Below are 26,108 nucleotides of genomic sequence, written 5' to 3'. Positions count from 1 at the left end.
AAAAAATTAAAAAGACAAAGGTAGTCTCTTCCTGAACTCACAGGGAGAAAAAGATGGTAAATACAGTTCAGCAAACACAACACATTTATTGAAACTCAGCTCTGTACGAGGTTGTAGGGGATTAAAAAATTGCAGCAAACAATGTTATACAGAACACAGCATCTTATATTTAGAGGTAGAAGGAAACTTAAAGTCTAATGAGTCTGTCCCTCTCATTTTATGGATGAAAAAACTAAGACTTGGAGAAATTAAGTGACATACTCAAGGTGGTATCTGAACACTCATCCACTGCAGATTCAGCCAATTCAGAAGTATTAACCAAGTATCTACTTAACTTAATACAATATACTACATACAGAATAAGATTTTTTCCACTTTTTATTCAGTTGTCGCTCCCAAAGAATTTACAGTTAAAGTTGTGAAAATAAACCATATACATTCACAAAGAAGATAAGCAGAACAGCTGGAGGAATTGGCAATGTTTTGCCTGGAAAAGAAAAGATTAAAGGGGGGTGTCTGGAACATGATCACAGTCTTAATGAAGAGTCCTCATGTTAAAGAGGAAACAGACAGTCTATATAGTTATAGAGAGGAAGATTAGAACCAATAAGTAGAAGTTACAGGGGAGCCTGAATCTAACTAATTATAAGAAAAAACTTTCTAATAATTTTACTGTCCAGCATCCATGAATTTGTAAGTTCTTTGTCATTTGAAGTTTGATTTATTTATTTAAAATTGATTTATTATATATGAAATTTGTTTATTTAATCAGAGACTGGAGGAATATAGAGGCATTGGTTGGCAGGTTGGGCTAGATGACCTCTATCACCCTTTTCAACTCAAAGATTTTAAAATGCCATAGGAGCTCAACGAAGAGGGAAAGCATGGTGGTCTGCAGTGGTTGAGGAAGGCATTACAAAGGAGCTGAGCCTTCAGTTAGGCTATGAAGGATACAAGGAGTTAGATAGAAGTGAGGGAAAGGGAGGGAAACTCAATAAGCAAAGCTACAAGGATCATAGATCAAGCTGGAGCTTGAAGAGACCTTAGAGGTCATATGGTCTAGCCTTCTCATTTTACAGATGAGGAAACACAGGCCTAGAGAGGTTAAATGACTTGGCCCAGGCCACACAGGTAGTGAGTAACAGAGGTGATATTTGAACCAAGTTTCCTGACCCCAAATCCAGTCCTCCACTGATCCTTGAGGCATATTCTGAGGACACGAAACAGACCACTCCTTTCCTTCCCAAACTCAAGCTAAGCTAGGCCCTGGGAACCTGATTCAATGTTTAGCAACCATCCAAGAAGTCATTGAACAGTGTTTCTGAATTCACCAAATCCTTGACCCTGTGTAGAGAGGAATGACGCATTCATCCCACAGGACTAGAGAGGAAAGCTCTGAATGAGCCTGGGTCACTGTATTATTACCTCACTGTTTGACTAAGGTGTTTTGTCTGCCCTTGTCAACTGTTTGCTTACCGAATGTAAAGAAATGTTGGCTGGTCCTTCCAGGGAGTCACGGGCGAGTGCCAATGGATGTTTAGTAAGGAAGGGAATGGTTCCTCTTTGCAGAAAGGTAGGGAAGCTTCCACTCCCCATTTGACCTCAAAACAATGACAACAACAAAGGGTGATGTGAATCTTGGAAAACTTTTTTTGTCCCTTTTCAACAGCAGTAAGTCCTCTGTGGGAAGGTCTGAAACGGGCCTCTAATCTCTACTCATCACTGCCTCTTCTATTTGTACTCTCTTGTGCATTATAATCTTCTGTACCTGGGGTAAACTTGTTTTAACTCCAACTCGCAAGTGGGACTGTCAGAATAGATTGTCTTTTCTAATTATCATCCCTCAGCTCTGACCTGGTTTTCTGTGAAACTAGAAGCTTGCCCGATTCTATTTTTTTTCCCCTTTGAACAAAAACTTATCACCAGAGGGGAGCTAGGTCACACTCTTCTCCAGTTAGAAAAGGAGGGGGTTTAGCAGGAGAGTATCCTCAGAAATCTCTTTACCCTCAAGCTCTTCTGACCTACATAAAACTGATCCTCTAGAACCGGGACTTGCTGCCCTGGCTCCCATTTATTTTTTGGATCACTGAATTAACTGATATGTTGTTTGCACAGTCTCATCAGAGGAATGATTTATTTAGACACGCAGCTGACCTCCTGGGTCGTTAGCTGTGGTTATCTTGCCTCTGATCATCTCGCAGTTTATGTTCCAGGGTCTTTTTGCTAGTTTTCCCATCTGCTTTGGGGCTCTCCCTCTCCCTGGGTGTCTCCGGATTCACACAGCTGTCAGCACTCAGGGTTCGGGGCTGCCTCCACTTGCCGACTAGTCCAGAGGGAAGGTTGTGTGTGTGTATGTGTGTGGGGGGCAGTTCTCTCTGGTGGAAACAAAGAGGGTGAGCCACATCACAGCTTCCCATGTGGTGAGCACCAGCCCTGATGGGTGCAGAAATGCAACTGGATAAACAGACCCTTTCTCCCCCAACCTCCCCTTCTAATATCTGTTGCTCCAGCAGCTGCTTTCATCTGAGAATCTAAAAATGCTTTACAAACATTCATTAATTAAGGATACCTCAACTCCACGAGGGAGGTAGACCCCTAGGTAAATTCCAGTTTAGAAGGGAGAGGTTGGGCTCCTGATCAGACAGATAGTCAGGGAGAGAGAAGGCAAGAGACCCTGTCCTCACCAACCTTCCCCAAACAAATGCAGTCACGGGGGGGGGCTAGATGGAGCCACCCAAATGATTTTTTGGGAAAGAACCAAACCACCTTCCCCAGGTCTTGATTCCAGCCCTTAATTTCTAAGGGGGCACTTTTATTTTGAAATAAGATAGAACACTCTAAGAAAGGAATGTCCACTATAGTCTCTTTTAGTAAAGGACCATAGCTGAAGAATTCCTGTTTGCTATTGAAGTAAGGTCTTTCCTTTGGAAACACCATTAGCTGACCTTAACTGTCGGAGGCATATCAGAATGCTTTAGCATTCCTTCGAAGATTTCCCTTCCCCCAACCCCCCCCAACCCCCCCCCCCCCCAACAATTGAAATGGCCCTGGGTTGCCTGAAGTCTCCTGCATTCCCTAAGTGTTAGGGAATAATAGCTTCCCTGTTGGTCACAAATGGCTCCCTGGGGGACAGCTCTGCTTTTCATCCCTCTAACCTTTGCTGCTTTGGGGGGGGCGGAGGGGGTAGGTAACCCCAGTGTTTGTCTTGGCAGCCTGAAGAGCTCATCATCTCATCCCCTGGACCCAGATTTTGGGAAAATGATGTTTAATTAAAAAGTAAGAAAAAACCAAAATGAAACACCCCATTACCCTGGGAAATACAATCCCTGATTTTTGTCTGTGTATTCAACTGTGAATTCAGAACAATTCTTTTTCTCTCTCCTTAACTCTCCCCCTCCCCCTTTTCCCTTTTAGATGGATCATACAGAGATGACTGCTCTTGAGGTCTGTCTTATTCTTTGTAAGCCCTGTCTCACATATAATCCTACCCTCAAAGAACTATGGATTGATTTAATGTCTACTTCTTCTGACATGCTTTGCGAGGTTTCCCTCCAAAACAAAGGTACACATGATGATGATCACCAGCCACTAGGTGACACTGTCCAAAGTAGAAGCATCCTGATTCTTCTCTAGAACTTAATTTAGTTTAGTCCTAATCCAGGAGAAAATAGAAAAAGCCCCAACCCCAACACCTCAGTCCATTGTATCTTTTCATTGAAACTCTGAGGATAACTAATGGAGGGAAGGAGGAAACAAAACATTTAATTAATGTCAACTCTGTGCCTTAGTTCATTTGGTAATAATGGAAACAGTGGTAGGAGTTGATATCTGTAAAGGCAACTCCAGTCAAAGATAAAGGTGTCTAGCAAACAGGCTTTGAGCCAGCTATATAAAACAGTGAATAAACTTCTAGACTTGAGGCAAGCAAGACCTGAGCATGAACCTCACTAAAGTGCCTTACTAGCTTGTGTGATTGTGGGCAAGTAATTTTTATCTCTCTCCACCTCTATTTACTCACCTGTAAAAGAGGGATAATGATAGCTCCTACCTCCCAGAGTTGTTAGTTGTTGAGGATCAATTGAGATAAGATATGTAAAGTTCTTTGCAAACTTTAAGCTCCTATGGTCTATGCTAGCTATTGCTATCAGCCTTGATGGCCATCTCAAACGCAGTGGTACTTTGCAGGAAGTAAAGATAAACATTTAACTTAACCCAGGAGAAAAATAGGACCAGTATGTATCTATATTATTAAGGGAATGTAAGTCTTAAGGGGAACTGGACCAGAGGAAAAGGATAACTAACTCAATATCACTACTCGGACAATTTGTAGCATATGAATGCATGAGTGAAAAAAAAATGTTATGTGCTGCATATGGAGGATGTAAATAGAAAAGTTGAATTTTTATTGCTCTCAAAGAACTTACATTCTAATTAGGAGAGAGAATATGACACATCAGAGGGAAAGCTGCCATGAGATTTACTTGTGCTGATGTCTTCTTGTACTAAGGGAAATAAATAATAGGGTGCATATGACAAGGAAGAAGTTTATGAATGCTTGGATCTCAGAATTCCTAGAGTCCAACCCATATGTGAATAAAGATCTCCTTACAATAGCATTGACAAGGGCTCACCCAGCTTTTCCTTGAAGACTTTAGGGAAGGTCTACAATCTACTTCCTCACAAGGAAGTTTTTTCCCTTCTTTTTTCTTCCATTTTTGGAAAGCTCTGATTGTTAACAACAAATGTTTCCTTACACCAAAGTGAAGTCTGTCTCCTTGGAACTTATAGCCACCTGCTGCTGCTGCTAATTGTGCCCTCTGGGGCCAGGGAGAACTAGTTGGATGCCTATTCTAAAAGTTAAGTGAAATGTCCAGGATCATATTACATAGTAAATGATAGAGCTTGGTCTTGAATCCAGGCTTTCCAACTATATTTCCAACTCATATTCTATGAGATCCATGAGTGAAACAAAATCACTTGTGTGGGTTTGGTTATACTATACTTAGTCTTCATAAACAAAAGCAATAATTCAAAATTGCATAACCACAAATTGTATATGAAATCTTGAACTCAATTATTTATAATTTATTACAAAAGATATTTATTCATTCTAGCAAGATAAAAAGAAAAATTTTTGACTGCTCTTTCTTCCTTCTTCCCTTCTTCTTTCCCTCTTCCTCCTTCCCTCCCTTCAGACCTCCCTCCTTTCCTTCCTCCCTTCTTTCCTCCCTCCCTCCCTCCCTTCCTCCCTCCCTTCCTTCCTTCCTTCCTTCCTTCCTTCCTTCCTTCCTTCCTTCCTTCCTTCCTTCCTCCCTGTCTCTCCTCTTCCTCCTCTTTTATCTTCTCCTCCTTGTTCTTCTTCTTCATCACTACCTCCACCACCACTACCACCACCACCACCATTATCATCAAGAAACAGCAATGGCACAGTGTCTAGAGAACTGGTCTCAAAACTAGGAAGGTCTAGATTTGATTTCTATCTCAAACCATACTGTCTGTGTAATGCTGGAAAAAAATCACTTTGATGTCTTAAAATCATTGCTATAGTCAATTCTCTAAGATTAACACTTGCAGAGAGGGTGCCAGTCTATATTGATAGAATTCTTTTTATCAAGGAAATCACAGTCTGTGATCGATTGATCTATCTATCCATCCCATCATCTTCTTTTCTTCTCTGTCTCCTCCTCTTCCTCCTTTTTCTTCTTCCTTACTTAGATTGTACTAATGCCAATGTTCCTCATATATATTGAGATGTCTTTAGCTATTGGAGAAGTTGGAATACAGTTTATACTTGAATCCATAAAAGTGATACTTATGGAACTTAGGCAGCTAAGTGACTCAGTAGATAGATTTGAAGTAAGAAATTCCTGAGTTAAAAATCTGGTCTCAGATATTAGTTGTAAGGTCCTAGGTAAATTACTTCTATTTGTCTCAGTTTTCTCATCTATAAAATGGGCACAGTAATAGCACCTATGTCCCAAGGTTGTTGTGAAGATCAAATGAGATAATAATTGTGGAACGCTTAGTGCTCTGGAGTATCCAGAACATAATATAAAGTTAGTTATTATTAGAAAGGGGGAATTTCTACTCATTTCATCTAAAAAGGAAATTGCAGAAATCTGATTGCTTCATTTTTCTGTGGGATTTTTCATTCATCTCTATATTAATGTTAAATGGAAGGCAGCTAGGTGGCACAGTGGATGGAGCTTGGATTCAGAAGAACAGGAGTTTGAATTTGACCCCAGACACTTGCCACTTACTATCTGTGTGACCTTGGGCAAGTCATTTAACTCACATTACTCCATATCCAGGGCTGTCTCCAGTCATCCTGATTCATATCTGGCTCCAGATGACTCTGGAGGAGAAAGTGAGGCTGGTAACTCAGCACAGCATCCACCTCACTCAAATCCAATTCACATGCTTGTCATGGCATCACCTCCCTGATATTGTGCTCCTCTTCAAAAATGAAGGACAAGCATTATTATTAAGGGGCTAAATGGAATATCATTCTGTTGAAGATATTTCATAAGTGAACTCTCATTTTTTCTCTAAGATACCTCTGACTTGGAATTCTACTAGAGTGCAGGCAATCTGGAATTCATCTCAATTACACTCTGAGAAATAGTGTTCCTTTTGGGAGTAGGTGGTATTTTCTCCTCACCAACTTTCAAAATTTTGTTTTTTCCCATCCCATACCATTTTTTTTCTTTCACTGACTCCTCCCCACCTTGTGAAAAAGGAAAATATTTATTCTTTACTAAAAGTAACCAAATTTGACAATATAAGCATAATTTGACATTACTTTTCCAGAATGGTTGGATCATTTCAAAGTACTAAAAGTATGTTAGTATACCCATTTTCTAGCACTTCCTCCAAAATATACTATTTCTGTTATCTGTTATTCTGTTCTCTGATGATTTCTGGCAATTTGATAGGTATGTATTACTAGGTGGCACAGGACAAACAGGACCTGGATTCAGAGAGTACTAAATTTAAATCCTGGACAGCTAGGTGGCACAGTGGAACAGAGCACCAGTCTTGGAGTCAGGAGTACCTGAATTCAAATCTGACCTCAAAACTTAATAACTGCTTAGCTATGTGACCCTGGGCAAGTCACTTAACCATTTTACCTTAAATAAATAAAATGAAATAAAAATCCTGATATAAGCTATTTTACCTTGGATAGGTCACTTAAACTCTTTGAACCTCAGTTTCCCCATCTATAAATGGGGATAATTAGAGTACCAAACTCAAAGGTTGTCATGAGGATTGAATGAGTTATGTGACTTTGCAAATTTTATATAAAAATAATATAGATGTAAATGCTATAGAATAATATTATTCTATAACTATATAAATGCTAGCTATGATGATAACAATGAAATAAAATTTAATAGAAATTTCTCTTATTATAAAGGATTTATATAATTTTAAAAAATATGGCTTTTAAACATTCATTATTAAAAATTTTGAGTTGCACACTCTTTTCCTCCCTCTAGTCCTTTCTCCATTCATTGAGAAGGCAATCAACTTAATAACCTTTACATAAGTTTTTTTAATTTAATTTTTTTTTATTTTTGCAAGGCAATGGGGTTAAGTGGCTTGCCCAAGGCCACACGGCTAGGTAATTATTAAGTGTTTGAGGCCAGAATTGAACTCAGTTAATCCTGACTCCAGGGCTTGTGCTCTATCCACTGTGCCACCTAGCCGACCCTACATAAGTTTTTTTTTGATAGTTTCTATTTCTTTCTTTTTTTTTTTTTTAAGGTTTTTGCAAGGCAATGGGGTTAAGTGGCTTGCCCCAGGCCACACAGCTAGGTAATTATTAAGTGTCTGAGGCCAGATTTGAACCCAGGTACTCCTGACTCCAGGGCTGGTGCTTTATCCAGTGCGTCACCTAGCCTCCCCTCTATTTCTTCTTTTGAAAAACAATTGCTTTATTGATTTTAAGCATGGTTCTATATGGGATGCTCTAAAAAAATCTTAGTACAAGTTTACAAGTACAATTTTCAGCTTAATTAAGGCTGTATTGGTGAGAATTCAAGCTGGGAAACTTCTGGATGTATGACTAGAGATTCAGTTACTGTGTAGAAGTGTGAAAGAGACCTACCATTCTCCATCTTGGAATGGAAGACATCCAGCAAGGAGAATTTGAAAATGTGCTCTTCCTTCCATGTCCTTCATCATCTGAGTTTGTGGGTAATTTTCTATCATCATCATTAGCAAACCCTTTTTTTTTTATCAAGTACACTATTGTATACAGTACTGAACAAAGAGGGTAAATTGGCATGATTCCTGCCATCTTGCAGCTGGCATCAGACATTGGCAATTGGAAAATAGAATTTTGCTTGAGTATTTTCCAAAAGGAGATTTGGATTATTTTTAAACTTGTGTTTGCTTTACCTGAGAATTTGGACTCCAACACAATCAACAGGAAAGAAAAATATTTTTTAGATGTTGAAGTTGTTCTTGATGCTTTTTCACCTACTGCTCAAGAGTTAAAAAAAAATAAACACCACCAAACATTGTTTATACCCTAACAGTCCACTTGTTTGTGTGTGTGTGTGTGTGTGTGTGTGTGTGTGTGTGTGTATGTAAGGAACAGAAGGAAAAAAAAGGAGAATGAGTGGAATAGAGCAGGGACATTTGGTAAGGGGGCATCAGGGAGGCAGAGTTGAGCCTCACAATAAGGGGTTAGGCTCAGCTTTACCTCCCCTCCTGCCCCTTCACCCCATGTCCCTGGAGAAGAGGAGAAAAAACATAACCCTAGGATGTAGAATCAATTTTTTTTTCCTTTGGGTAAGGAGCAAACTTGATAGTAAGTGAGAAGTCAATTTGGCATCTAGGTGGCAACGTGGATAGAGTGTAGGGACTTGGAGTCAGGAAGCCTCAGAAATTTCTAAGCTGTGGGACCTGTGTCAAGTCATTTAACTTTCAGCCTTTCAGTCATTAACTTTTTCTTCTATAAAATAGATTAATAATAGCACTTACCTCCTAGGGTTGTAGTATGGATAAAATGGACTTAAATGTGTGTATATAAACATATTATATATTTATAATATGTATAATATACATATATATGGTAAATATGTATATTACCCCCCCACACACATACCCCACCCCCAACACACAATTCATACCCTATTACAGTGTAAACTCTTTATAAGAAGGGAATTAATTCAGTCATTGACTTTGTATCCTGACTCAGTCAGAATAGTGTCTGGCATGGTTGGTTGGTTCTTGTCCTTCGTTATTGAAGAAGACTAAAATGACATCACTGTTTGAGACAAATTATAGTGTGTCTGACTGTGGCTGATCAGACCAATATGATCTTGGAATGCTCTACCACAGGTTGGACACAAATAGTCCATGTGAACACCTGGGGTGGGTACACTAAACTTATGGATGTCAAGTTTTCTTTGATTTGCTTCAATTCTACCTTCCTCATAGAATGCAGCACCCTCACTCATGAGGGCACACTATATGCCTGGCATATGGAGTAGACAAATAAATACTTGACTGATTGAATGAAGTAAATGAGATGTTAGTTTCTTCATTTATATAAAGGAAATAAGGACTCGCTCATAGTCACACAGCAGAACTAGGGTTTATCCATTCTTTTTTTTTTTAGTTTTTTTTTCCAAGGCAAATGGAGTTAAGTGGCTTGCCCAAGGCCACACAGCTGGGTAATTATTAAGTGTCTGAAGCCGGATTTGAACTCAGGTACTCCTGACTCCAGGGCCAGTGCTCTATCCACTGTGCCACCTAGCCACCCCTGGGTCTCTCCATTCTTACTCTATCTCAGTCTTCCTTTTTTAGCATGAAAGTTGGTAAATGATTTCCATCAACTTTTGCCAGTCCTGTGTAGCCATCAGCTCTAATACAAGTTGAAAATCTATAGAACTCACTGCCTCCCAAGAGATGGAACAGGCAGGAGATATACAGGAATTCACAAAGAGTTTAGACAGATTTATGAAGGGCAGAATAAGAAACATCTACTAAGGGAAGTTGGAATACACCTAGCCTTTAGGGCAGAGGTCAGGAAGGACAACCACATGCCCTTCTGTGGCATTGTCCCTTAGGCCTCTGCTGGCAATAGAGTCCTAAGCTAGGTCTCTCTGATCCCTTGTAAGAATGTATTTCTTGTGGTCTGTAAATTCTGACATGAGTGGGTATGACAAATCAACTTGGAGGAGCCTAAACCTTGATTCTCTAAAGGAGAATCTCTTAGTTTACTCACACACACACACACACACACAGAAGTACACAAGAGCTTAGGAAGGTGGGAAGGACCAAGAATGCATCTTTGTCTTTTCCTGCCTTCTCTTTATCTGTCAATTTTAAGCTTGGAAAAAGTGGGTGAAGGATGAGGAGGAAGGTTAATTAGAAAAAGAAATTGAGGGGAGAAGGACAGAGGACATCAGGAAGGGTGCTCTGAGGTTTCAACTTTCAGGCAGCATTTAATTTAATCCCTCAACAAATGTTCAATGGATTTGAGCTCAATGTTAGCTACTATGAAGGAAGTTTTGTAACTATGGGAGGCCAATAATAATAGAAATATATACTAAGATTTCTCTATCTTTAAATGACATGGAACCACTTACATGAGATGTCAAATTCAATTACTCTCCATTTCTTTGGTCTTCTTGTTTCTTGAATTCTCTACCTCTCCTCTTTCCCTGAGATTGCTGGGGAGATTGGAACTATGCCAATTTTATATATGTATGTATATGTATAGATATATGTGTGTCTATTTATGTATGTATGCCTATATGGGTATGTATAAAATCTGCCAATATTCAGTATTTTTCCCACAATTGCTATCACTAGCTGTATTACAATTCCCAAATGATAGAGTAACCCAGTGGGTTTGACATTAGGATCCAATGTTCCTCATTCTTGTTGTCTTGATGTTTCTGTATGTGCTGCATTTCTTAATCCTCCAATGTTATTTACTTTTAAAAAATTTTATTTCCAATTGCATGCAAACTACATTCATCCTTTTGCAAACTTTTGAATTACACATTTTCCCACCACCCTCTCTTCCCTCCCCTTTCACTATGGCAGAGAACAATCTGGTATAAGTCATACATGTATAACTGTGTTTAACATATATTATAATATATGTTAATATATTATATATTATATAATATTATATATTAGTCATATTGTGAAAGAAGAAAAAGAACTAAAAGGAAAAAAAACATAAAATAAAATTTAAAAATTTTATACTACCCTATTAAACTCATTTGTTATTTGAACTAGCTCCCATCTCTGCACATTTCTTTCTTTCTTTTTTTTTAAGTTTGTTAGTATTTTCCTTGTTCATTCATAACAGTCACTTAAGATAAATTTCATTTTTCCTCCACACTGAAATTGTTTGCTTTTGAATTTTTAGAATTTCAGTCTTTAACATCTCCCATCTCTTCTAGGCTGATTGTTCTGGAGTATTTTAGTCTCTTTTGGTCTTCCTGTCTTTACTGTCCTACCTTTCCATTGAATCTGCTTTTCCAAAACATAGGATGCAGGATGTATTAGACTATCCTCTCCTTTTTTATATACTTAAAATTTTATTTTTTGTTTATTTATTTTATATTATTACAATAATCTTGTTGTGAGAGTCATCATAAATCCCCCCCCCACATGAGAAACCTCAAGAATAGTGAGAGAGGAAAAAAAAGTGTACTTCAGCCTGTGTTCAGATTCCAATGGCTCTGTCTTTGGGATGAGTTGTCTTCCCCATCATAGCCTCCAGAGAAGTTGCTTCAATATTTTTCCCATAGTTGCTATCACTAGCTGTACTTTCCTCCACTCTATTCTTCCTCTCATCTATTCCATTTTCTCTCTCCTTTCATTCTGTCCTGTTCAGAAATGTGCTGTATATGAGTACCTTCTCCCATGATCTTCCCTCTTTTCTAGCACCTACTCCCCCTTTCCCTCTCCCCATTCTTCCTTATCCCATCCCTTTCCTCTCATTTTTCTCTAGGGTAAGATAGATTTCTCTGCCCTATTAAGTTCCTCTCTGAGTCATTTCTGATGAGAATGAAGGCTCACTCATTCCCCCTCGCCTTCCCCCATTCCACTCCATTGTAATAGCTTTTTCTTGCTCTTATGTGAAATATTTCAGCCCCTTCTTCCTCTCCTTTTCTTCCTCCCAGTACTTTCTTTTATCACCCATTGACTCTATCTTTTTACTATATTATACCATTATATTCAACTCCTTCCTGTGCCTTGTCTACATAGGCTCCTTCTAACTGCTCCTATAAATGAGAAAGTTCATATGAGTTATCAGTATCTTCTTCCCATGTGGGAATACAAGCATCATTAAGTTCCTCATAGTTAGTCCTTCTCATCCACCCCCTCTATAATTCACCTGAGTCCTGTACTTGGAGATCCCACTTTCTGTTCACCTCTGGTTGTTTCAATAGGAAAGTTTGAAAGTCCCCTGTTTCATTGAAAGTCCATCTTTTCCCCCTGAAAGAGGATGTTCAGTTTTGCTGGGTAGTTGATTCTAGGCTGTTGAGCAAGATCTTTTGCCTTCCAGAATATCATATTCCATTCCTTATGAGCCCTTAATGTAGATGCTGTCAGATCCTGTTGAATTATTTGTTTCTGGCAGTTTTTGGTATTTTCTCTTTGACTTGAGAGTTTTGGAATTTGGCTATAATATTCCTGAAAGTTTTTCTTTTGGGATCTCTTTCAGGAGGTGATAGGTGAATTCCCTCAATTTTTATTTTATCCTCTGCTTCTAAGGTCTCAAGAGGTCTGGAACCTGCCCCCTCTGCCATGGACCCATGTTCCTGGCTCTGTTGTGTTGGGTTGCATTTTGTTGTGCTGTGGCTGCAGCTACTGCTGCACTGCAGCTTTTCCCAACCCCCAGTCCTGGTGGAACAGCCCTTTCTTGAGGAACTTCTAAGTTGTCTTGGACATTGTATCACTCAGTCTTTCTGTGGGTTCTACCCCTCTAAATTTTGGCTAGAGTCATCATTTGATGGCTTTTGGAGTTTTTTGGGGGGATCGAGTTTCCAGGAGTTCTTGCCTTCACCCTACCATCTTGGTTCCACTCCTGCCCCCCCCACCAAGCTTTTCTAAGTCTGCCTGCTTATGATTTTTTAAAAAAGATTTTATTTATTTTGAGTTTTACAATTTTTCCCCCTAATCTTGCTTCCCTCTCCACACTCCCTACCCCAGAAGGCAATCTGTTAGTCTTTACATTGTTTACATGGTATACATTGATCTAAGTTGAATGTGATGAGAGAGAAGTCATATCCTTAAGGAAGAAAAATAAAGTATAAGAGATAGCAAAATTACATAATAAGATAATGTTTTTTTCCCCTAAATTAAAGGTAATAGTCTTTGGTCTTTGTTTAAACTCCACAATTCTTTCTCTGGATACAGATGGTGCTCTCCATTGCAGACAGCCCAAAATTGTCCCTGATTGTTGCACTGATGGAATGAGCAAGTCTATCGTAGTTGATCATCATCCCCATGCCACTGTCAGGATGTACAATGTTTCTCTAGTTCTGCTCATCTCATTCAGCATCAGTTCATGCAAATCCTTCCATGCTTCCCTAAATTCCCATCTCTCTTGGTTTCTAATAGAACAATAGTGTTCCATGACATACCTATACCATAGTTTGTTAAGCCATTCCCACTAATAGAATTTTACAGTCTATGTCTTCCTGTAGCTCTTTCAGCTTCTCCTCTAAGATTTATTGACTACTTTAAGGATGATATAGAATCCTTCCTTATCTCTTTTAAGGCTATCTAGTTTTGCAGCTGTTTTGTCTGAGATAAGGATTGCTACCCCTGCTTTTTTCACTTCAGCTGAAGCAAAATATATTTTACTCCAACCTTTTTACCTTTACTCTATATGTATCTCTCTGCTTCAAATGAGTTTCTTGTAAACAGGATATTGGAGGATTCTGGTTTTTAATCCACTCTGCTATTCACTTATGTTTTTTATCTTTTTCTTTTCTTTTCTTTTTTTAATTCTCATTTTGCACAAATGTTTTTTTTTACATTAATAAAATATTCTTGTTTAAGAGTAAACAAAATACCCCTCCCCCCTATGAATATAGACTTGCTTGGGCGATAAAGTAAAGGGGAGAGAAAAAAAATTAAAATTAAAAAAGTAATAGTAATAATTGTAGGTATGGCCAGGTGGCACAATGGACGAAGCACCAGCCCTGGAGCCACGAGCACCTGAGCCCACATCCAGCCCCATAGACCCAACAATCACCCAGCCGTGTGACATGCAAGCCACACGATCCCCACTGTCCTGCAAAAACCAAAAAGAAGGAAAAAAACTGACCCAAAATAAAATACAATAGTAATCATAGTAGGGGTAGCTGGGTGGCAGACAGAGCATTGGCCCTTGAGCCAGGAGCACCTGGGTCCAAATCCTGCCTCAGACACCCAAAGATCACTCTGCTATGTGGCCCCAGGCAGGCCACCCAGCCCCATTTGCCCTGCACCCTCCCCCAAATAATAATAATAATAAAAAATGTGCTTCAATCTTTGTTCCAACACCAACAACTCTGTCATGGGTGGATCACATTCTTTATGGTAAGTCCATCGCAAAAGTTGCTTCCATATTTTTCCAATGTTGCCATTGCTGATCGCAACTCCCTCCCTTCTTATTTCTACACTACCATGTACTATATTTTCCCTCTCCTTTCACTCTGACTCTGCTGCAGGGTCACTGAGTGGCGCAGCAGACAGATCCCTGGTCCTGGGGCCAAGAAGCCCTGAGCCCCCATACTACACCTTAGGCCCAGAATCCACCCTATGGTCCTGGACAGGCCTTCCAATCCCAGCCCCTTGCAAGAAGTAAAAAAGAAAATGTGTTATATCTGATCACTGTCCCCCCATGGTCCATCCTCTCCTCCTTTATTCACATTCCCACCCCTTCCCCCTGCTCCCCCCCTTCTTACTCCAGATGCCTATACCCCATTGAGTATATATGCTGTTTCCTCTCCTAGTCACCTCTGATGAGAGCAAAGGTTCCCTCATTCCCCCTTGCCTCCCCCCTTCCATATCATTGCAATAGCTGATTGAAATAAAAAAAATCTTATTATATGAAATATCTTGGCCTATTCCCCCTCTCCTTTTTCTTTCTCCCATTACATTTCCCTTTTTTTCCATTGACTCCAATTTTACACCATATTTTATCTTCGAATTCAGCTTTCTCCTGTGCTTCAACTATACAAGCTCCCTCTACCTGCTCTATTAACTGAGAAGGTTCATATGAGTATTATCAGTGTCATTTTTCTATGCAGGAATACATGCAGTTCATCATCATTAAGTCCCTCATATTTTCCCCCTCTCCTCCAATCTCTATGCTTCACCTGAGTCCTGTATCTGAAGATCAAACCTTCTGTTCAGCTCTGGCCACCAACAGGAACATTTGAAATTCCCCTGGTTCATTGAAAGTCCATCTTTTTCCCTGGAAGAGGACATTTAGCCTTGCTGGGTAGTACATTCTTGGCTGCATTCTAAGCTCTCTTGCCTTCTGGTATATTGTATTCCAAGCCCTACGAGCTTCCAATGTAGCTGCTGCTAAGTCCTGTGTGATACTGACTGAAGCTCCATGATATTTGAACTGTGTCCTGGTTGCTTGTAATATTTTCTCTTTGACTTGGGAGTTCTGGAACTCGGCTATAATATTCCTAGGGGTTGGTTTTTTGGGATCTCTTTTTCGGGGTGATCGGTGGATTCTCTCCATTTCTATTTTGCCCTCTGCTTCTAGAATATCAGGACAATTTTCCTGTAGTAATTCTTTGAAAATGATGTCAAGGCTCTTTTCCTGATCATGATGTTCAGGTATTCCAATAATTTTTAAATTATCTTTCCTAAGTCTGTTTTCCATATCAGTTGCTTTTTCAATGAGATATTTCACATTTTCTTCTAATTTTTCATTTTTTTGGTTTTGAAGTATTGATTCCTGATTTCTGGTAAATTCATCAATCTCCCTGAATTCCATTCTTTGTCTGAAGGACTTGTTCTCCTCAGAGAGTTTTCTTATCTCTTTTTCCATCTGGCCAATTTTGCTTTTTAAGGCATTCTTCTCCTCAATAACTTTTTAAACTGTTTTATCCATTTGACCTAAGCTGGTTTTTAGCCTGCTATTTTCTTCAGCATTTTTTTGGATTTCCTTGACTAAACTGCTGACTTCATTTTCATGTTTTTCCTGCATCTCTCTCCTTTCTTTTCCCAGTTTTTCTTCTAACTCCCACATTTGATTTTCAGTCTTTTTTGAGCTCTGTCATAGCCTGAGCCCAATTTCTGTTTTTCTTGGAGTCTTTAGATGCAGGAGCTTGTGCTTCCTCATCTTCAGACTGAGTATTTTGATCCTTCTTGGGCTCATATGCAAAATATTTCTCAATGGTGATCCTCTTGTTTCTCTGCTTGCTCATTTTCCCAGCCTGGGCCTGGTTTTGGGGTACTTCCTGAGCTTTTGGGACACTCCTACAAAGATCTCAGTGTGTGAGGCTCTGTCCTCCCTCCTGGTCTGTGAATGACCATAAGTGCCCCCCTCTTCCACGGGGCTGAGGTGGGGGGGGCCCTGCTGTTCTATGGGGGGTCTAGACTGGGATCAGGATCTGAATGTGGTCAGAACCCCAGAGTCCTGTTCCAGAAGCTGAGGACAGAGCTCTGCAGTCTCTCTTCACTCCTCTCCCTCAGCTCAATGGGCTCATGCCCTGGGGGCTCCTGCTTACTGGCTCAGCCTGCTTACTGTTCCTGGATCTGGGCTTTGGAAAGAGCAAGCTGCTTGCTGTGCGCCCTGAGGGCTGGGCTCCACATGCTCTGGCAGAGGTCCCCTGCTGTTCCCCCACTTTGTGCCCGGTGCTCCCCGGGGTGCAGCTCAGGAGACTCCCCCGCTGCTGTGAGCTAGGGCTCCCAGTGCCCTGGGGCTGCCTCCGGGAAGCTGAAGTTCTTTGGCTCTGGTGGGCCACCCCTTTGGCGGTCCATCCCTCCGACCCTGGGGAGCAGAGCCTTTCTGCTCTTTTCCAGGTTACCTTGAGTAGGAGAACTGCCTCATTGGGTCCCTTTGTGGGTTCTGTCTCTCGAAAGTTTAGTTAGAGTCCTTAGTTTCAAGTTTTATCAGAGAGCACCTAAGACTGGATCCCTTCTTGTGGCCATCTTGACTCCGACCCCAGGTTAAACCACTTATGTTTTAAGGGAGAGTTCATCCCATTCACATTCAAAGTTATAATTACTAACTCTTTATTGCCCTCCATGCTACCTTCCTTCTGTTTGTATTTTTCCCTCTTTTTCCTCTTTATCCACATTCCCCAGTATTTTGTTTCTGAGTACTGTCACCTTCCATATGTTTACCCTCCTATATCAATACCCCTCCCCTTTCTTTCCTGTTTTCCCTTTCCCCTTCCTCCTTCCCTTCAGTCTGTTAGTGCCCCTTTCTCTCCCCTCCCCATCCCCCCCCTCTACTTTTCCCCTTTTAATACTTGAAAGGGAAGATAAGTTCCTTTTTTTTTTTTGCAAGGCAATAGGGTTAAGTGGCTTGCCCAAGGCCACACAGCTAGGTAATTATTAAGTGTCTGAGGTTGGATTTGAACCCAGGTACTCCTGACTCCAAGGCTCTATTCACTGCACCACCTAGCTGCCCCTACAATATGTTAATTTTCTCTTGAGTTTCTTTTCCCATCTTTTCCAATTGATTTTTAAACTCCTTCCTGATTTCTTCAAGGAAGTCTTTCTGGGCTGGAGACCAATTCATATTCTCCTTAGAAGTGCTAGATATCTTTGGGTTAGAATCTGGTTCTTCTAAGTATTTCTCCATGGGTCCCCCTTTTTCACTGTTTTTTCTTCATTTTTCTAGGATCTTGTGTTGGGGAGGGGGCTGGCTCTCAGTGGTTTGCTTTTCAAGATCCTAGAGACTTTGTTCACATAGCTCAGTAATTCCAAGGACCAGCCAGTATTGGGAATGCTGGTTGCTTTCTCTGGAGTGATTGAAGTCCTCTCCCAATCCTGGAGGGAGGGAGGAGGGGCAGCAGGGTCTGAGTTGACCTTGAACAATCGGTTGGAAGTCAATCTCCCTTTCAGTTGAGTAGGCTCCTTAGTCCACACTTGTGCTTGAGAGGATGAGGGCTATTGTTTGTTCTTGGAAGAATGCTCCAAAGGTTCAGGTCCTGCACAAAGCTGGGAGATTTCCAGGCTGCAGACCTCCCCTCCCCCTGGCCAAACCACAGTCCCCTGAGACAGACCTTGTTGGTAGGTGTTCTTTTCCTAGCTTCTTTTTCTGGGTTTTGTTGATCGAATTTGTTAAGAGGTTTCTTTCATGTTATTTTTGAGGGTACACAGGGAGTGCTTAGCACAGTGCCTGTCTTCTCTCTGTCATCTTAGCCAGAAGTTGCTTATGGTTTTTTAATAGAATAATAGTAACCCATCAAATTCATATACCATAACTTGTTCAGCTATTGCCCAATTGATGGACAACCCCTTATTTTCCAATTCTTTGCCACCACAAAAAGAACTGCTATAAATATTCTTGTATAAGTATGCTTTTCCCCCATTTTATGATCTCTTTGGGATTCAGACCTAGTAGGGATCAAAGTGCTGGAACAAAGGGTATGCACAGTTTGATTGTCTCCTATACTATATAAATGGAGGTTTAAGTATTGATTATCCTTACCTGATACCCTGTGTATCAGGATTGTGTTCTTTATAAATATTATCTCATTTGATCCCACAACAACCCAAAGATATAGATGCTCTTATGTAACCATTTTTTTTTTTTCAGTTGAGGAAACCAAGGGAGACAGAGAATGAGTGATTTACCAGTCACTGGAGTTTATTGAGTAGGGGATGAATCTGTGCTTTTGGGGAAATAACTTTTTTGACTGAATGGAGGAAGGAACTTCTGGATGAGGAAATTCCCTCTATCAATGCAGGTCAGTATTTTTTCTACTACTTATAATCCTAGAAGAGTTGCTTAGAGTCCTAAAAAGTTGAGTGATGTGCACAGGGTCAAACAGCAAGTATGGGTCAGAGGTGGTACTCGAACCTGAATCTTCCTGATTCTGAGGTTAGCTTTCTATTTACTACACTGCCTCTCTAACAAGGGTAACCTGATATATTACAAAAACATGCCAATACCCTGTTGTCTCTTTACGAAATGTAAAAAAGTTCTCTGACTAAATGGGGGAGAGGAGAATATTTTCCAGTTAAAGATCGCCCATACTCTAGGTGTCTCTTGGGAGTGTGTTATGGCATTGCTATTTTTACTCTATCATCTTAGCAAATACTTTTATTTTGAGTTAATCATATATCCTGACTATTTAATGTAAGCTTGCTAGTAAGTGCTCACAAACCATAGTTTTAGGAGTGAAAAATGATAGATTGCATTGGAGTGGAATTAGTAATTATTCTTCTCCCTCCATCCCAGGAACTTAAGTTATGAGTGTAAGCTGAAGTTAGAGGAGACCCAAAGTAGGAACTACATCTGAAGGGGCTATCTGTTATCCCTTAAGCTTGATACCTAAACCAGGAAGAATTAAAATAGAGAAAGAAAATTATAGATCTATCTCCCTGATGAATATAGATGCAAAAATCTTAAATAAAATCTTAACAAAATGATTACAAGAAGTTATCACTAGAATAATACATTTTGAACAAATAGCATTTATTCTAGGAATTCAGGGTTGGTTCAGTATTAGGAAAACTGTTAATATGATTAATTTTATCAATAAAAACCCTATCAGAAATCATATGAATATATCAAGAGATGCTGAAAAAACCTTTTGAAAAAATACAGGACCCATTCCTACCAGAGAGTATAGAGAGAGAATAGGAATAAATGCATCGTTCCTTAGAATAATAAGCAGTACCTGTCTGAAACCATCAACAAGCATCATATATAATGGGGATAGGCTAGAGGCATTCCCAATAAGTTCAGGGGTGAAACAAGGATGGCCATTATCACCACTACTATTCAATATTGTATTAGAATTGTTAGCTTCAGCAATAAGAGAAGAAAAAGAAATTGAAGGAATTAGAATTGGGAAGGAAGAGACAAAAACTCTCACTTTTTTGCAGATGACATGATGGTATACCTAGAGAATCCCTAAAAATCATCTAAAAAACTACTAGAAATAATTAGGAACTTTAGCAAAGTCACAGGATATAAAATAAACCCTCATAAATCCTCAACATTTCTATTTATGACTAGCAAGAGACAGCAGAAAGAGCTAGAAAGAGAAATCCCGTTCAAAGTGACCTCAGACAATATAAAATACCTGGGAGTCTACCTACCAAGGCAGACTCAAAAACTTTTTGAAACAAATTGCAAAACACTTCTCACACAAATAAAATCAGATTTAAATAACTGGGCAAATATCAACTGCTCATGGACAGGTAGAGCTAATATAATAAAAATGACAGTTCTACCAAAACTAAACTGCTTGTTTAGTGCCCTACCAATCAAAATTCCAAAAAAATTATTTTATTGAGTTAGAAAATATTGTAAGTAAATTCAAAATGGAGAAATACAAAGTCAAGAATTTCCAGTGATTTAATAAAAAAAAGTGCAAAAGAAGGTGGCTTAGCCTTATCAGATCTAAAATTATATTATAAAGCATCAGTCATCAAAACTACCTGGTTGGGGTGGCTAGGTGGCGCAGTGGATAGAGCACTGGCCCTGGAGTCAGGAGTACCTGAGTTCAAATCCAGTCTCAGACACTTAATAATTACCTAGCTGTGTGGCCTTGGGCAAGCCACTTAACCCCATTTGCCTTGCAAAAAAAAAACAACTACCTGGTATTGGGCTAAGAAATAGAGTGGTGGATCAGTGGAATAGACTAGGTGCAATAGCAGTCATTGATTATAGTAATCTGCTGTTTGATAAACCCAAAGAGTACAGCTATTGGGATAAAAACTCTCTCTTCAATAAAACCTGTTGGGAAAATTGGAAGTTAGTATGGAAGAAACTTGGATTAGATCAACACCTTAAATCCTATACCAAAATAAGATCAAAATGGACACAGGATTTAGACATAAAAAACAATATTATAAGCAAACTAGAAGATCAAGGGGGTAGTTTACTTGTCAGATCTATGGAAAGGGAAGCAGTTTATGACCAAGGAAGAGATGGAGAACATCATTAAAAACAAACTAGATAATTTTTATTACATCAAATTAAAAAAGTTTTTGCACAGACAAAACCACTGTAACCAAGATCAAAAGAAATGTAGCAAATTGGGAAACAATTTTTACAACTAATATTTCTGACAAAGCACTCATTTCTAAAATATACAGAGAACTGAGTCAATTTTTTTTTTAAAAAAACAAGCCAATTTCCCAATTGACAAATGATCAAAGGATATGCAAAGGCAATTTACAGATGAGGAAATCAAAGCAATCCATAGTCATAGGAAAAATTGCTGTAAATCATTACTTATTAGAGAAATAAAAATTAAAGCATCTCTGAAGTACCACCTCACACCTCTCAGACTGGCCATTATGACCAGAAAGGACAATGATAAATGTTGGAAGAAATGTGGGAAATCTGGGACACTAATTTATTGTTGGTGGAGTTGTGAACTCATCCAACCTTTCTGGAGAGCAATTTGGAATTACCCCCAAAGGGCAACAAAAATGTGCATACCCATTGATCCAGCAATACTACTACCAGGTCTTTACCCTGAAGAGATGATGAAAAAGGGTAAAAACATCATTTGTAAAAATATATTCATAGCAGCCCTCTTTGTGGTGGCAAAGAATTGGAAATTAACTGAATGCCCTTCAGTTGGGGAATGGCTTAACAAACTGTGTTATATGTATATTGCAGACATCCTATTAATACACATTCTGTCAACAAATTCCAGGGGCTAGCTTCCCACCACACCCACTGTACCAATTACCAACATCAGAAGACTGTCTCAATACTTTTTTACAGCCCTTCAGAAAATCAGTTACAGCTATGAGCAGCTGTGAGCCCTCTTTATAGGAATTTAGCAGACTTTCAGGTTGAGACCATGGAATCTAATATTCAGTAGCTAGCAATGAAAATTTTAAGATAGGACTTACATACCTTAGACAATTAGAAGTCCACTTTATTTTTTCTTTAGAAATATTTTATTAATTTTGTTTTACAATTTCTCCCCCATTCTTGCTTCCCTCCCCCACCCCCCACAGAAGGCATTCTGTTAGTCTTTACATTGTTTCCATGGTATACATTGATCTAAACTGAATGTGATGAGAGAGAAATCATATCCTTAAGGAAGAGAAATAAAGTATAAGAGATCGCAAAATTACATAAGAACGGTCCCCCCCCCCCAATTGAAGGTCTTTGGTCTTTGTTCAAACTCTACAATTCTTTCTCTAAATACAGACGGTATTCTTCATTGAAAATATCCCAAAATTGTGCCTGATTGTTGCACTGATGGAATGAGCAAATCCATTAAGGTTGATCATCACCCCCATGTTGGTGTTAGGGTGTACAGTGTTCTTCTGGTTCTGCTCATCTTGCTCAGCATCAGTTCCTGCAAATCTTTCTAGGCTTCCCTGAATTCCCATCCCCCCTGGTTTCTAATAGAACAATAGTTGTAGAAATCCACTTCAAAACAATTAGAGGACCAAAAAAAAAACCCCAACACATAATTAATTCCCAAAAATGTATGGTAAGGTTGTTTTAAGATTCATGGAAAATTGGCAATGAGAGAGATCACTGAAGATTAAAATTGGAAGAGAAAGTTTTCATGGAGGAGGTGAGACGTCTGGCTCTTAAAGGATGTGTACAGTTGAGAGGGAAAAGAGGAAATGTTCCTAGGGAAAAAAGTAGCATCAGCTACTTTAGGGGAATCATTTGATCAGTTAATCATCAAGAAGTATTTATTAAACATTTGTTATGAACCAGGCACTTTGCTCCTGCCTTTAAGGAACTTAAAAACTTATATTCTCCAGGTCTTGTGTATTCATAGGATGGTGATGAAACTGGCCTAATATGTAGTGGGAAATCAGATCAGATATTTGAAACAGAGTCAGATTATGGAGGTCTTGGAAGGAGTTAGGGTTTGATTTAATAGCCAGTGGGGAGCCATTGTAGGCTTTTGAGTAGGAGGACTAGTGTGATAAACGCAGTTTTAGAAGTAAGACAGAGAGTTTAAAATCCCCAATGAGAAGAAACTTAATCGTTGTTCCCTCTCTCCCTTCACATCACTCACCACATACTCAATACTGTTGAAAAGGGCTCTGAGCAGCAGCCTCTAGAGACCACACTGAGCGTTGGTGGTAGCCTGTGCCCACACTAGCGGGGAAGCAATCCATCCTAGAATTCCTTCCACATTTCATGCATAATCTGAATGAGTTATCAAGAGAGCCTCCCATCTGGCCTACAGATCAGGGCTCTCCAGCAGACAGATTGTTTCCCACAGAGCTCGATGAAGTTACAGCATCAGCAGTGCTATTTTTAATGGACTGAGTCGATAGAGTCATATCTTAATTCATAAGATGGAGTTTACATGCTTTAAGAATTCTATCGTCCCCTGAGGGAGGAATTCCTCAGGGAATTCTGTGGCTATACCATTGGCCTCTGGTTTGGCCAATACCTTTGGTCTCTGGTTTTCTGTAAAGATGACATAGCTAAAAAAGAGAACCAAGGAAATGCCTATGTCTTTTGGTGAGATCAACATTAAGTGTGGAGGCAGAGGACCTCCCTTTGAGTCCAGCTACTTCTTATTAGTAGGATCAGCCATGGCCCCACAGTCCTTCCAGATAGCATGGAACTGAGACCCCATTGCCCAGAGGATATGGTTAGAAAGCACCTTCCTTGCCTCTTGAGGAGACAACTTTCCACCCTCCTGAGATTCTGTAAAATCTTTTCCTTCCTTTTAACTCTTCAGGGTTGCATTGTCCAACAAAAACTTGTTAAGGGTTGCATATAGAATTTAATATGTATTTACTACAATACTGTAACTTGTATTAACAATGTGTATAATTACAAAATGTAATAATGAATGGACTTTGAGGTCTGCATAAACTCTTGGGCCTTCCTTTGGACATACTTGCTTTAGTGGTAGGGACAAGTCAAAGCCTTCTAAGTAGACCCAGGGACTTCACAGGATCATAGCTTTAAAGCAGGAAGGGATCTCAGAGGCCATCAAGTCCTACCACCTCATTTTATAGATGAGGAAACTGAGGCTCAGAGAAGTTAACTGACTTGTCCCCCATGCCTGGAATGCTCTCCCTCTTCCTTTCTAGTTGCTAGTTTCTTTTAAATCTTAACTAAAATCTCACTTCTAAGGGAGGTCTTCCCTAATCCCTCTTATTTCTAGTGCTTTCCCTCTTTTAGTTATTTCTCATTTATCCTGCATTTAGCTTACTTTGTATATAGTGGGTTTCATGTTGTCTCCCCCATTAGATGGTAAACTCCTTGAGTGTATTTTTTAACTTTTGCCTCTTTTTGTATTCAAGTAGTTAACAATAAATGTCTATCAACTGTTTGATTATTCAAGCTTACAGCATAGAAAATCACAGCATTAGAACTGGAAGACTGCAAAAACCATCTAGTATAACTCTTTCCTTTTACAGCTGAGGAACTAATACCTAGATATACCAATTGATTTGCCTCAAGCTCATATAAACTAGTAGATAGCAAATAGGAATGATATTCAAATTCAGGTCCTTTGACCCCCCCCCCCCCCCAATCTGGAATACTTTCTCATGGACTGTGTCACACTGTAACTGTGAGACCCAGTTCTGTGCCAGATGAAAGGTTGATGATAGTCCACAGAGCTCCATCCAGATGCTTCCCATCACTAAAGGAGTTCTCCTTTGACTGTGGATTCCAATTGTTTCAAGACTCTTTAAAATCCTTCAAGGAAGGCAGAGTAGAAAGAGTGATGGACTTTTTGTCAGAGGGTTCAGATTCTGACCGTGTTGCCTTCTACCAGTGCCTTATATGACTATGGAAAAGTCAACTTCCTTTGATGAACCTTAGTTTCCTTAGGAGTAGCTGTCCTGGATAGTCTCTAATGCAGGCATGTCAAATTCAAATAGAAATGGGGACTTCTATAAGTATCAAATCTTGACTTAGTTTTTATTTTAATGATATCTATGTTTTCATGTATTTTAGTTACATTGTTAAAAATTTCCTAATAATATTTCTATATGGTTTGTGACATTGAAGAATATTATGAGTTGTATGTAATGCTGGTCACAACCTCTGCTGGGGTTGACACTTCTGGTTTAGAAGGCGAATCGTTTAACTCTGATTGCCTTTAATACAGGGACATCTCCAGGCATCCTGATTCATATCTGGTCACTGGACCTTGATGACTGAGGAGGAGAAGATATGGCTGGTGACTTAGCAGGACATATCCTCACTCAAATCCATTTCACTTGCGTGCCATGGCATTGCTTCCCTGATGTCATGGTCTTCTTTGAGACATGAAGTACCAGCAATGACAACAAGATGATGATGACCAAGAGTAAATTAGTTAGCATTTAATGGACTCTCCTGCATCAGAGACTTGGAAACAAAAATAATACAAACCATAAAATATACTCTAAATCAAAACACATTTAAGTCCTATCAGCTGGCTTAGTAGGTAGTTTTTATTGTTGATGTTGTTGTCATCATGGAATAAAATCTTGATAATGTTTGTTCTTTTTTCTTGAAGAAGACCATGACTTTCTGGGGGAGGTGATGCCATAACATGTACATGAACTGGGTTTGAGTGAAGGGGGGCTGTGCTAAGTTACCAGCCTCATTTTCTCCTCCAGAACTATCTGGGTCCAGTGCTCAGCTATGAATCAGGTAAAAAGAACAATCTGACAATAGAGTTACATTTAGGGTCATAGTTCGTTCCCTAGTTAGTCAGGCTTGCATCCCTATAGAAGCTTATTACTATGGAGTAGGGCATAGATCCTGGGAGAGAGGAACCATGTCAAAGGGATCGTAGTAGTAGTAGTAGTAGTAGTACTCTGGGACTAGCTAAAGTAGCTGGATAATAGTATCTTGCAGTGAAGATTTTGAAACTCAAGATTCAAGCACTGTTTTGGGTTGAAAACATGCTCACTTAGATGCCAGAGACAAAGATCAACTCTCTTTACTCTTGTTATAACTCTGATAACTAACACTTCTGTAT

The 26,108-nt window shown here is 39.5% G+C and overlaps 1 long non-coding RNA gene across 1 annotated transcript; it reads left to right on the top strand.

Annotated features, from left to right (window-relative positions):
- The first annotated feature begins 1,499 nt into the window (after positions 1–1,499).
- LOC141497877 (uncharacterized) lies at positions 1,500–25,553 on the top strand. The gene is made up of 3 exons (XR_012471479.1): positions 1,500–1,573; positions 18,764–18,914; positions 25,248–25,553. It is a non-coding gene; the product is annotated as an uncharacterized LOC141497877 (long non-coding RNA).
- Positions 25,554–26,108: the final 555 nt, after the last annotated feature.

Source organism: Macrotis lagotis, chromosome X (genome assembly GCF_037893015.1).
Source record: "Macrotis lagotis isolate mMagLag1 chromosome X, bilby.v1.9.chrom.fasta, whole genome shotgun sequence".
NCBI classification, from domain to species: Eukaryota; Metazoa; Chordata; class Mammalia; order Peramelemorphia; family Peramelidae; genus Macrotis; species Macrotis lagotis.
Note: the sequence above shows the minus strand (reverse complement) of the source record. Positions and strands in the feature narration are given on the sequence as shown.